Source organism: Felis catus, chromosome C2, assembly GCF_018350175.1.
Source record: "Felis catus isolate Fca126 chromosome C2, F.catus_Fca126_mat1.0, whole genome shotgun sequence".
Taxonomy (NCBI): domain Eukaryota; kingdom Metazoa; phylum Chordata; class Mammalia; order Carnivora; family Felidae; genus Felis; species Felis catus.
In genome coordinates, this window is record NC_058376.1 from 96,233,083 (window position 1) to 96,246,548 (window position 13,466).

A 13,466-nucleotide genomic window follows, 5' to 3' on the forward strand; every position below is an offset into this window, starting at 1 on the left:
TGTAGTCTCAGATTATTATTGTATCCTTCCTGAATGTATGCTTGATCACTGGGTTGCATTTATACCACCTGAAATGGAGGTAATTCTGATTTACAGCTCAAAATGTGGCTGACTAAGCTAAATGGTGAACATTCCATTATTTCAGTTTTATGGGTCGTGTCTGAAAGGATTTGGGTAAAAAAATGGACCACTGCTCAAGAAGAGAAAGTCAGTTCGCATGAGGCACTAGGTATTGAGTCAGCAAGTTATGGTATGTCCAGCCTGTGTCAGGCAGACCATATGTTGCAGCGGCCCATTGGTACGTAATCACGTAAATATGCTCACCAAACACTCATAGACAGACAGGCAGGCAGACGGACAGGCAGACACCTAACATGAGGTAGCTAAGTCCTACTAGAGAAGAGAAAGGGAACATGCCACATGGGAGAGGGAGGCTTTGGCACGGAGTCTTGTGTTCATTCCTTGCCCACTCTCACACACATCTTTTCTCTGTGCCAACAGCAATGCCGGCTGCAAGGGAGGAGAGAGGAGAGAGCAGAATGTGAGCGTGTGTGAGTCTGTGAGTGTGTGTCTTCCTTGACGATGAGGCTCTCAGAGCTTTATTCAATCTCTGGCACAATGCGGCCTCTGTAGAAAAGATATTAGGAACAAAAAACAAACTTGAAGATTCAGGAGCAGGCTGCCAGAATTATTAAGAAAAACATTCAGATGATGCCATTAAAAACATATGGGGATTCTATAAAGCTCTGAAAAGAAAATGTTTAATTATGCACCGTATGCAAAAGCCATCACGTTTAGATTAATACTAAAGACTGAAACTGTGTGGGGCTTAAGTGGTCCGCAGTGATGCATCAATCTTTTTACTCCTTTAAAAATAATGTTTTTCTTTCGCTGATGACAAATACCTTTCAAACTGTTGAGATCATGCTGCTATAGTGATGCATGGAGTTTAATGAAGTCCAAAGTCACTAACAAAAGTTTCCAAATTAACTTTTCAAGGTCCTTGAGTTAGATTTCTTTCCTTTCCTTTTCTCCTCTACAATTCCCACTCATTTCCCACCCCAACAGGAGTCACCCCCCTTCCCCCTCTCCAACACACAAAGGTTGCCTATGCTGGTGGGTTGGTTAGAAAGACCCAGTTTTGAGAAGGTTTCGCATTTTAAGACACTGTACTGTAATGATTCATTGCCCAACTTTTAAGTGTTAATAGTTACGATTTTGATTTCCATTCTCAATAGCTCACATTAGAAGCCTTAAGAAATACAGAGCTCTTGTCCCTGTTTAATAAATATGGAGACCCTTTTCTTTCATCTGAATCTGATGTGTTTTAGGGTCACCATCATTTCCTTTAGGTACTCGTAAATGTGAGGAATCATGATTTTCCATGGCTTTGTGTCTGAGGAGTGGCACAATGGGAAAACAAAATCAAACTTTGTAGCTAATAGAGCTTCTAAATGAGTATACTAGATGTGCTCTGAGTAAACAGAAGTCTAAATTGCAGAAAATAATTTGGCTTCAGTTATCTGATTACTGCATTCACTTTAGTATTCTTGCAAGCTTAAATATAGGAAAGGTCCATGTGTGGCTTCTCACAATTGAAAAAATAGTGTATAGACCTAAAAATGATATAAGCAGGATATATTTATTTGAAAATCCTCACTCAACTTAAGGAGGTCAGAATGTATTCTGTCGGTGCTAGTTCACTGTAGGGAATTTAACGGACTTAAGCACTTGGGATTTTGATCCTCATTTATTGGGGTAGGCTTCTTTAAGTAAACATGTGGCTTATGAATCGGTGGACAGATTTGTTGCTCACACTTGAATGTGTCAAAACGTTTTGTGAAGTGTCAGTCAGGCTCCCTGCAATAAAAATATAAAACTCCCCCCGCCTTGTCTGTCATTTTCTATATTACATGTATGATTGAAAATTACAAATTACCCAGGCTGCAATTATTTTTAATAAAGGTGGCAGGCTCCAGGAACCTGACTGGCTTACTCAAATGCCTGTCTGGAGACAGGCTCACCCACTGCCCAGTGTGGAGGCTCTGGATTCAGGCACACTGAACATGCAGGGGTGATTTCAAATTCGATTTGCTCTTTGATTATGGAATCCCAAGTTACCCTTTGTTTCAAGGTTTTCCTCCCGTGTATTTGTTTTTGTGTGAGAAAATTTTACTTCTATTGGTTAATAGCCAGCTACTTTTTACAAAGAGCCACCTGTTTCTGAGTTTGCACAGGATATGTTGGATTTATGTAATACAATAGGATCAATTTAATTACGCTTTTCCTTAAGTACAATGCTACCTGGAATTACTTCACTACCTGATACAGGCTCACTCTTTGGAGACCAAAAAAACCCACACTAGCCCTGACTTAAGTTAGCTTTAAGGTATTTCATTACCCCAATTTCTTCTAATATGCATTAAAGGCTATATACTTTCAGTTTGAAAAAATGGCTGTTCTGAACTCCCCACAGTCCTTGTTATTTACAATGTTTCAAAGCTTTAGAATTACTACAAAAGATTTACTCATATAGCAGAGCATGTAAAATTTAAAATCAATAAAGTATATAAATTTTGCTTGTCTCCTTGAATTGATTCCCTACTCTAATAGCTCAATACTGTAATACTATATACTTTTTTATTTCCAATGTCATTACCCAATAATAATCTGTGGACTTTCCTGCCACAGCTCTGGGGCAGTTTGGAATTTCTGAGAACGATATTCTTCGCAGACAGTTGTCACAGGCAATTGTTACTCCTTGCCCAGCTTCTAAAAACGAATAAACACATGAGAAATATTAGTTTGCTTCTGTGATATTAGAAGCTCAACTAATTTCTTTTGCTGTGGTAAATATAGCTGGGCATTTGATTTTGTGGGAGAATAGAGAAAAATTTGAGTTGGGAATGCCTTAGCAGTGGTAGATTAATCCCGCAAGATGTCTTTTTTTTTTTTTTTTAACAAGAGGTATGAGGTTCAGTTTTCTGTAATTTTCTAATAAGAGTTCTATCACTTTGCTTGGAGTTAGAAAATAAGGCACATGCAAGAGGGAGCTAATGTTGGAAAGGTTAACTTTTCCCATCAATACACAATTTTTTAGTCTCCAAGTGTATTCTCAAGGATAAATTCGACCTCATCTCAGAACTTGCTAGTATTTTGTGAAGTGAAACACACTTCTCCTTACTAGATTTAGAAGTAAAGACAGTCCTCAGCAAATGGAAGCATGTGAGGCAGTGAACGATTATGCCACCACTTACCTTTAAATTCACCAGTGTAGTTCTTTGCTTAAATCACGGTGGTGGCCGGGTCCCAGTGCAAAAAAGGGTTGAGCTGACCTTGGTTTCTTGAAATGCAAAATGTCGTCAAATCCAAACATGCCGGTGAAATCTAAACTCGCTTTCATTTCTTAATGGCCACTCTCAGCCTGTAAAGAACACAGACAGATGATTGCTTACTTAGGCACAAAGACAGAAAAGAGTGTCCATGCTCGGGCCAGGTATTTTTGCTTGCTAAAGCAATGCTTTCTAGCCAATCTCTTAAATTCTTCCTGCTCTTCTGTTTGTTTAGTGTCGTGATTGACAGAACCCCCTAGAAAAAAACGCCAGAGGATCTTAATTTGAATCCCAGCTCTTCTACTTTGCTTTGTAACCTTGTGCAATGCTTTAACTTAGAGTCTACACTCATAAAGTGGGGATTAAAGACTTTGGTCCTACCTCACAGAGAAGTTGTAAAGTGAAGCACGGTGCAATCTGCAGGACCCTGTACACATCAAAAAGTTCAGATTCTACATTCCCATATTCTTTGCAACTTGGCCTAATATTTAGCTCCAACATGGAAATTCCTCATTGACAGCTTTAGAGATAGGACTGTCAGATAAAAATACAGAATGCCCGGTCAAATTCGAATTTCAGATTTAAAAAAATGTGTATATATTTGTATATACACTCGTAATGGGTATATAATATTTGTTGCTTATCTCAGATCCAAATTTGACTGGGGGCCTTGCATTTTTATTTGCTAATCTGACAATCTTCCTTAAGAGTTCTGGCTGGAATTGGGCGCCTGGGTGGCTCAGCCTGGTTGAACCTTCGACTTCCGCTTAGGTCGCGATCTCGCAGCTCATGAGTTTGAGCCCCGCGTTGGGCTCTATGCTGACAGCTCAGAGCCTGGAGCCTGCTTTGGTTTCTGTGTCTCCCTCTCTCTCTGTGCCCCTCCCCTGCTCGAGCTCTGTCTCTCTCTGTCTCTCAGAAGTAAGTAAACGTTAAACAAATTAAAAAAAAAAAAAAAAAGTTCTGGCCGGAATATTTTCTTACACTGTGTAGATAACAGACTAAAGAAGCTGGGAGTAGGCATGCGGGGGACCTTCAAGCTTCCAGCTTAATGGCTAAGGAAGTACTTAGCCCAGTGTGTTGGCTGCAAGTATTTGGTCTTCCATTACACAAATTTGTAGTACAGAACTCAGTATCTGATCTGCAAAAGGGCAAATTAAGCCTGATTCTCCCTTCTCTTTAGAGGGAGATAGTCTCCCTTAGGGCAGAAGGGGATTACCTGCACTGGTGAGTGTTGATGGTAAATTTCCATTGGAATGCCATTGCTATACGCTGATCCTTCTTGAGGATTATCTTTCCTCCTATCCCTCACAACCAGGTTGTGAAATTTAGAGAAAGGGCAAGACCTATCTTTAGAGGGTAGAGGCATTTTCCAGGACCCAGCACCCAGGTGTTTGTGTGGTCCCTGCTGGGGTCTTGCCCGGGCCTGTCTGGAAGGGAAGATTGCTTTTGGATGTCTTTCTACTTAGTAGTTTTACTGTCAAATTTTGTTTGTTAATTATCTGTTAAAAAAAGATAAAAGAGCTCAACTAGGCCGAGTCTAATGTTAATTTTTCAAAGTGATGACCACTTAAAAAATTATCTGTAATATGATGTTATACTCGTCTCCTGACATCAGTTACGCTGGAAAAGCCTTGCAGCTAATCAAGGTTCTCTACATTGAAATCTTCAAATGCTGGCTCTGGCACTAAATACTGGATCTTTACAAGTACATAAAAGAGCAGGGTAATTTGTGTACTTCAATTACTAAAAACACTATTTCAGAGCTCTAATAAAATCTGGCGAAGTCTAGGTAGTTGTCAAACGTATCAGAAGAAGATTGATTATGTTATCTAAGCTTTCTTTTTAAATTTCTTTTGCCACAATGGTTTATACCAACTGCATCCATACTTTATACTATTGCCGTACCTTTTTCTTCTCACATTCGCATTGATATGGTCACATGTGATCTGTAAATGCCCAGGACTAAGATGCCTGGAGAGTCTAGAAGGACCTGATTCTAGGACTTTTCTAGGGTTGCCTAGCACACATTGGCTATTGTACTTTGGAGCAGTAGGTTTGACCCCTGTAAACCATGGCAGATGGCTACTCAGTCTATCATAATATCAAAAATGGGCCTGATAAAGATGCAGAATTCTTATGAACTCCACATACCCTCCAGAGGACAATCTACAGTTCTGACTGCCATGTGGAATGTGGTGGCCCTACCTGCAGCTGACCCTCATCCCTTAAGAAAAGAAACTAAAGTTGTTAAGGTACAGAGTGTAATCTTACTCATCTTTGCATTGTGTATATTTAGCAAATATTTTTTAAAAATTTTTTTTTTTTAACATTTATTTATTTTTGAGACAGAGAGAGACAGAGCATGAACGGGGGAGGGTCAGAGAGAGGGAGACACAGAATCTGAAACAGGCTCCAGGCTCTGAGCTGTCAGCACAGAGCCCGACGCGGGGCTCGAACTCACGGACCGCGAGATCATGACCTGAGCCGAAGTCGGCTGCTCAACCGACTGAGCCACCCAGGCGCCCCGCAAATATTTTTTAATAAGTTAGCCACAAGAAGAATAAAAATGAAGATGAATCATTGAGTTAGGTTGTAATTGTAATTTCCACTTGCCCTTCAACATGGTCATGCTCAAACTTTACTCACATGCCTTTTTAAAAACAAAGATACTAGATTCTGTGTGGTGCGGTGGTTCTCAAATTTTAGTGTGTATCGAAATCCCTGGAGCTCTAGCTGAAACCCAGATTCCTGGGTGTCACCCAGAGAGTTTCTGATTCAGTTGGTCTGGGAAGGGGCCTGAGGATTTGCATCTCTAACAACCTCCCAGGTGATGCCAATGCTACACTGGTCTGAACCACACCTCCCAGAGCATTAATCTCCATACTACTGGAGACACTTAGGAGTGCTGGAGATATGTGAGAACATTTTGGGAGACAAACTTAATCACACAAAGACTCACAGGTCACTCTTCAGTGAAGAATAATATGCTCGTGGGCTTTGGTTTTCTTATCCTTGGAAATGGACAGCAAAGAGTGGAGGCAACCCTTCCTCTAGGACAAGAGATTATCATGTTCAAATCACAGTGGGCATTCACAAAGTACTTCTTAAAGGTCAGACATACAAAAATAATCAAGACACATACCCTGAGCTTGAGGATCTCAAAGTCCAGTGTCTCAAAAAATATGAGGGGAGTAGGCAAAATATACATTATGAACAAAGAGTAGTACTGCTATTTTTTTACCCTCTGACTCAAGGACTCTGGACCCAACCAGCCTAGACCTCACTAAATCTTTCCTGTCATAGTGATCTCTGGTCCCCTGTATCATCCTTCTAGCCCCATATACCTTTTAGACTTAACCCTATGGTCTCTGTGATTCTTAATAATACATAACAATGACCAATATCATCCCTTCCATTTATGGAACTTCACCTATTGTCAGACCCTGTGTATATGCTTTATCTCTTACAATCCAAAAAGTTGGGTGATTTTATCCCTGCTGAACATATCAGTAAATTGAGGCTCAGAGAGATTAAATATCTTGGCCAGAGACACACAGCTTGGTTAGGTGTAGAGCTGCAATTTTAAATTTATCTTGCTGGACATCTATGCCACTAAACTCCTACTTTTCTACATATTTTTTAATATCACTTAAATTTTTTAACTTGTTTTATTTTTTATTTTTTAAAATTTACATCCAAATTAGCATACAGTGCAACAATGATTTCAGGAGTAGATTCCTTAGTGCCCCTTACCCATTTAGCCCATCCCCCCTCCCACAACCCCTCCCATAACCCTTAGTTTGTTCTCCATATTTACGAGTCTTTTGTGTTTTGTCCCCCTCCATGTTTTTACATTATTTTTGTTTCCCTTCCCTTATGTTCATCTGTTTTGTTTCTTAAAGTCCTCATATGAGTGAAGTCATATGATTTTTGTCTTTTCTCTGACTGGCTAATTTCACTTATACCCTCCAGTTCCTTCACTAATACCCTCCAGTTCCAACCACGTAGTTGCAAATGGCAAGATTTTCTTCTTTTTGATTGCTGAGTAATACTCCAGTGTGTGTGTGTGTGTGTGTGTGTGTGTGTGTGTGTGTGTGTATCACATCTTCTTTATCCATTCATCCATTGATGGACATTTGGGCTCTTTCCATACTTTGGCTATTGTTGATTACTGTTTTCCAGAGTGGCTACACCAGCTTGCATTCCCATACTTTTCTACATATTTTTAATTAATTTTTTAAATTAAGATTTAAAATTTTCATGAAAATGGCTGGACAGTTGCCCAATACAAACCTTTTAGATGGTGACCCCTGTTTTTGTTTAACAAAATGGAAGAAGGGCAAAAGAAGAACCAAAATGAAGAATGAGAGAATTCTAGAATTTTTATCAAATAATGATGTTTTATGTTTGAAAACATTATATACTTACCAGAGTGCTTTTGTATTAATGACTTGTCTTGGGTCTCAAAACTTCAAGATAAGATTTATCTTAACATTGTTATATAGGAAGATACAGCCTCCACCCCCTTTTTGTAGGAAATTGAGTCTTAGAGAGGTTGTGGCTCTAGGAAGTGGGACCCAGGATCAGAACTCAGGCCTCAGAACCTGGTGACCATTTCACTGTACTGGAAGGCCAACGAAGAGGAGATCGGGAAGGGTACAAGGTAGGGATGATGAGTTTATTGGTCTGGACACTTGTGTTTGCAAAAGGTATAAATTCAATTTCCGTTTGCTTAAAAAAGAAAATAAAGACAAAGATTTTGCTGGAGCAGGTAACTGAAAAGTTGAGGGCAGGTGCTAAGCCCAGGGATTCAACAATGTCATCATGGCTCAGACTCTTTCCATCTCTCTTCTGCTTTCCTCTATGTTGGCTTCATTCTCAGGTTGTTTCCTTTCTTATTGTGGTTTCAGGAACCTCTCAGCTAGTAACAAGAAAAACTCTTCTCTTTCCCACTGTTCCCTATAAATGCTTTGGCTTGGGTCACATGCCTCACCTCAAACCAATCTCTCTAGCCAAGGGATGAAATGATCCTATTGGCCATGCCTGGGTCATGTGCTCTATTTTGGAGTCTGGTGTGAAAGACCCCAGCTGAGCAACAGATCTATGAGTGGGAGAGGGAAACAGCAGCTATTACTGAAAAGACAGAGTGGATACTGAGCAGTCAAAAATCCTAAGTGTCTACGTCAGTGAGCAATAGAAAAAAAAAAAAAATGGGCAGAGTAGTTTTCCCAAACTTTTGCTTTTCAGAATCCAAGTAGCCTTAGGGTATTTTTCATCTAATTCAGCAGGTGTTTGTTGGGGCAAGAAGCCATGCTGGTTCTCTCTTCCCTTCCCCATCTTTCCTTATGATGGTCTCTTAATAAAAGTGGAGTCTCTGCTCAGAGCCAGGCACTGAATTGGGTGTTTCTCTTGGTATCACAACCACACTTTCTGCATAGAACTACTTTGTATCCCTGGCACTGAAGAGTAGTGATTTACCAGTTAATATGGTTGTGACTATATACAGCTGTGCTTTTGCAATTTGGTGTATTTAGATGGTTTCCATTCTTCTGGTGGTTCTGTGTCGAAGTTCATGTGCCTTTGAAATGTACTACATTCAGTGTCTCAAGGGTTAACTGATTGAGGCTCTCACAAATCAATAGCACATATCAGTTTCCTCATCTGTAAAATGAAGGTCTGGATGAGATACATTCGAAGATTTAACCAAAGTGTAGCATAATTTGATTCTCTGATTTTAAAATTCAGGTTAGATCATAACAGTTGTTTTTAAAACTAGACAAACATTTTTCTACTTTTCTTTTTAAGATGAGCCTTGATTTGATTCTACCCTGAGAGAAGTGTTCTTATTTATTACAAAAAAAAAAATTATTAGTTGTAGAAAGGAAATGGAAAGAAAGTCAAGATTTTGTCCCTTTGGCTGTCAAGTTAAGATGGAACCATTCCCAGAGTTGCTATGAGGATGCCTATAAAATGTGAATCTGGCAAGGAAAAAAAAACCAGTAGAGAGTAAAATATATAGTACATATGTATCTATATATCCGGGGATTTGAATTTATGGGGCTAGTTTGCTATTTCAACTTGGTGACCAGACTCAACAATGAATCCAGTTGCCAGGATTGGAGGGTTAGGTCCAGAATTCCAGGAAAAATGCTTCTAAGGTTTATTTTCAAAAGCATTCTTTTGGGGGTGCTTTCGGATAATAGACATCTTATTGTTTCTCCCCTCACCCCACCAGGAATCTAGGCTCCTTTAAATTAAATTGGAGGGCACCAAAGCTTCACTTGTTAGCTGTTTTCTTAACACAGTTTTAATTAAATAGCTATGCATGATTTGATGGTCAGTGTCTTTCTTCTCTGTTGGAATATAAACTCCTTGAGGACAACGGCTATTTCGGTGTTTTTCATTGTTCAATCCCTAGTACCTGGCACAGAGCTTGACTGAATCCATGGATGGAAACCCTTGGGCTCACGTTGGGCTCTCATTGTTTTGGGAATGTCTTTATGAGAAACAGTTTCCATCACTTGTGGCTTAGGTGTTCTTTTACTGTAATTTTTGAAAATAGCAGTAACTGTAGATATTTTTGTCTACATATTTTTGAAAAACTTTGGGGTTTGGAGGGTATTTTAGGCTGATTTGAAGACAGAGAAAGAGTTTGTTTGTATTGGCCCAAGAGGACACTCCCTCCCCTTGATAACTGACCTGGGACAAATTAGCAATATCTTCTTTTCTCCCCCCTCATAACTGAAAATGTCTACATGCTTAGACATATATTGGGTAAGTCTTCACAAAGTTCAAAGATAACTCTGCTTGAAAGTAGTTGCAAAATTAGAATGCTTAGATACATCCATTGCTTTATAAATGAAACTAAAGGTTCATGAACCAAATGATTGGTAATTTCTAGCTGAAATCCAACATCTGGGCAAGATTTCTGAGCTCCGTTTCCTCACTACGCCAAATAGCTCATCTGGAAATAGTCGGCCAAGATTTAAGAGGTGATAGTGGTCCCTTTACTCATTCAGTCCTTGGTCTCCCTGGAGCTTCTTGCCAGGGCAATGATGAGTGATAATTACTCCTGGGTTTTTGTAGTGTGGTTCTTGGTATTTTAGGTGTTCGCTTTGACCAGTAACTGATTTCATCTAGAACGTTATCCATGATGACAATTGCTTACTTTCAACTGACTTTGAGTTGATTGGTGCCCTGAAGAGAAAGTTCCTATTGCTTATTCCATGAAGCAAATAACTTCCTACCATCCATATAGACCCTTTTCATTTAACTACACGTTGCAATATTTATCATCTGTTGTTGCTTAGGTTTAAAAGAAAATTCAGGTTATGATTTCAAACCCTTTATCTGATCAAAAGCAACTAATGTCCAGATTTCCTTTGTGAGCCTACCCTTAAAGAATTGACCTAAGGAAAATATTAATTTCCTAGGAAGATGTTCTTATCTACCTGACTTTGGAAATACAGATAAAAATATTGCACCCCCTTATGGTAAACAGATGATGGAAGAGGATTTGTGGCATAATGATTAAGAGCTTGGTTCTGGAATCAGAGAAACCTGGGCTGGACTCCTGGACCTCCTGCTTATGGTTCTGACACAGAGGGTAAGATCTCTGAAAGCCGTAAGTCTCAGTCAAGAGAATGCATGCTGAGTGCTGGGATAAGCTTGCATAGGAAATGGTCTGTAGATGTTACCTTAAAAAAAGATGGACTTCAATCCTGAAAATGTATAGACTACAAGATCTTAAAAAAAGAGATAGAAGAAGTTAAGTATACTATTCATTAGTGTAAAAATCAGATATGATCCACGTAGAAGGAAAGTAGAATTGCATCTGAAACAAATTAAACTTTTTTAGATGATGTTACTTTAGCCTTTGTCAAGAGTTAGTTTAAGTCACAGGAAAGTTTCTGTGTATTTTCTGTAAAATAGTGGTAGAATCTTTTTCAGAGTTTCTTAAACTATAATCCACAGAAAGCCCTCTTCTTGGATAAGGAGAATTAAACATAACCCTTTTTTTTTTCTTTTCACCTTGTTTTTCAAGAAGCTGAACACTAAATTCAGTGCTCAACTGGTAGCAGCCATATTAAGCTTGTTTGTTTTTTGTACTTCTCCATGAATCTTGGGCTTCAACTTGAATAGTTTTGGTGTTGATGTGTGTTTTATCTTGAGATGCCTACATTCTTTTGTGAAGAAGGAAGTTAAATTATTTAAGAGATACCTCCTAGAGTTTGTCTATAATATTAAAGCCTTTTTTCCCCTCAAGCAGATACCAAAATTGGCATTTGAAAAATGCTTTGAACTCTTCCAGCGGAAAAATACTATGTAGTGCTAATATGATATATTTATTTTCACAAGTACAAGTAAAGCTTGTAAGATAGTCTTACAAAGATAGTCTTACAAATAGCCATTTAGTATATGGCAGAATGAACGACTTCTGTGATGTTTGTTACTTTGTGATATTGCAGTTTTTGCAAACTTTAAGGTATTGGGCTTAAATTATTAGGCCATTATATACAAAGGATTTTAACTAAAAATGATGCTTAGTTTAACTATGGGAGAGAGTGCCTCTTTATGTAACTATATTCTCATTTGGAGTATGAACTTAACAAAAGGACTCTTAAGGCAGAGCAACGTGGTGAAAAAAATCTCACGTTTTAGAGTCAAACTGAGGTTCATATCCCGTCTATCACCTGCTAAATAAATTAGCCTTAACTTTCTCTCCCATAAAATTGTGATGCTAATATTTACTTTATAAGACTGTACTGAATATCTACTTTGTATCAGTCAGTGATGACTGTTATTTGCCTAGGCTGCCGGCCCTCTGGGAGTTGGCCAGCTCCCAGCTGCTCAGAAACATGGGCAGACATATGGAGGGAGTGAGTTGGATTGTCACAGGAGCATAGCTCATGTTGTTCTTAGGAGTCTGGCCTATGGCACAAACTCCTAGCAGATCCCTCTCTTTTTCTTTCCACTCAAAGGCCCGTGGGAGGGCTGCCGCCATGGTAGAATGAAGGTGAGGCTGAATCTTTTGGGCAGGAGCTCTACTTGAGCCTCTTCCTGTCATGCTCAGAAGGTGTGACTGGTTGCCCAGTTGTGGGGTATGAGTGGAGCTGCTCTGGACAGTCCTGTTCTTGTTTTTCTTTTCTTTTCTTTTTTTTTTTTTTAATGTTTATTTATTTTTGAGACAGAGAGAGACAGAGCATGAACAGGGGAGGGGCAGAGAGAGGGAGACACAGAATCTGAAACAGGCTCCAGGCTCTGAGCTGTCAGCACAGAGCCCGATGCGGGGCTCGAACTCACGGACCGCGAGATCATGACCTGAGCCGAAGTCGGCCGCTTAACCGACTGAGCCACCCAGGCGCTCCTGTTCTTGTTTTTCAAAGACAGAATTATCCATCACTGTTTGTATTGGGATTATGATTGCTTACCAGTGAGATAGCAAATTATATTCCTCATTTCCATTTGCTTTCTGAATTGAATTGTGTGGTATGGAAAAGTTGATTTACAAATATACTGGCTCTTAGATATTTTAAAGGGATTGCTTTAAAGGATCATGCATAGGGGGCACCAAGATAATATTCAAGCCTTTGCTGCATTCTCTCATCCATTCATGCATCCCATGTGCATTTACGGAGCATTGGCCGCATGCTGGATATTGTTCAAGGTGCCGAGGAGAGAACCAAGGTGGCACCTGGTCCTATCCTACACGTGGTGCATCTTTACAATCAAATCTAGCGTTGTTTTACATTAACAATTATCTTGCTTTGGGTGCAGAAACCTGATGAGAGGAAGGATTTTTGGCACTCCAGGTTCCAGTGATCAGTGTGGGCAACATTGATTCTCTAGCCCTCCTGATCATCTCTTAGTGGGCACTGAGTGTTCCTGTTTAATTCTGCACCCTCGCAGCCTCTGCTTCCACAGTCTCTGGACCGCTTGCCTGTCAGCCTTTTTAGTTACTCCCCTGTCCCCAACCATTCGCCACTGAATAAGGTAGAAACAGCTTGGCAAGCTAAATTATTCTGTAAAATGATACCTTTTCTTTGAGTCTGTGCTTAAGAGTTACAGAATTTTCGGTTGTGTTTGTGTCTCTTTTCCTGTTTGGAAAAGTTGCATTTTATGAAATCCTGTGGT

General features: G+C 39.6%; 1 protein-coding gene and 1 long non-coding RNA gene across 7 annotated transcripts in view; one reads left to right on the plus strand and one right to left on the minus strand.

Moving 5' to 3' along the window:
• Positions 1-13,466, plus strand: part of MECOM (MDS1 and EVI1 complex locus) — a 561,175-nt gene that overhangs the window by 135,729 nt on the left and 411,980 nt on the right. The window lies entirely within an intron of this gene.
• On the minus strand, positions 2,627-3,540 carry LOC123380035. Its single transcript, XR_006585273.1, has 2 exons — positions 3,258-3,540; positions 2,627-2,772 (listed from the first exon to the last, which is right to left on the minus strand). It is a non-coding gene; the product is annotated as an uncharacterized LOC123380035 (long non-coding RNA).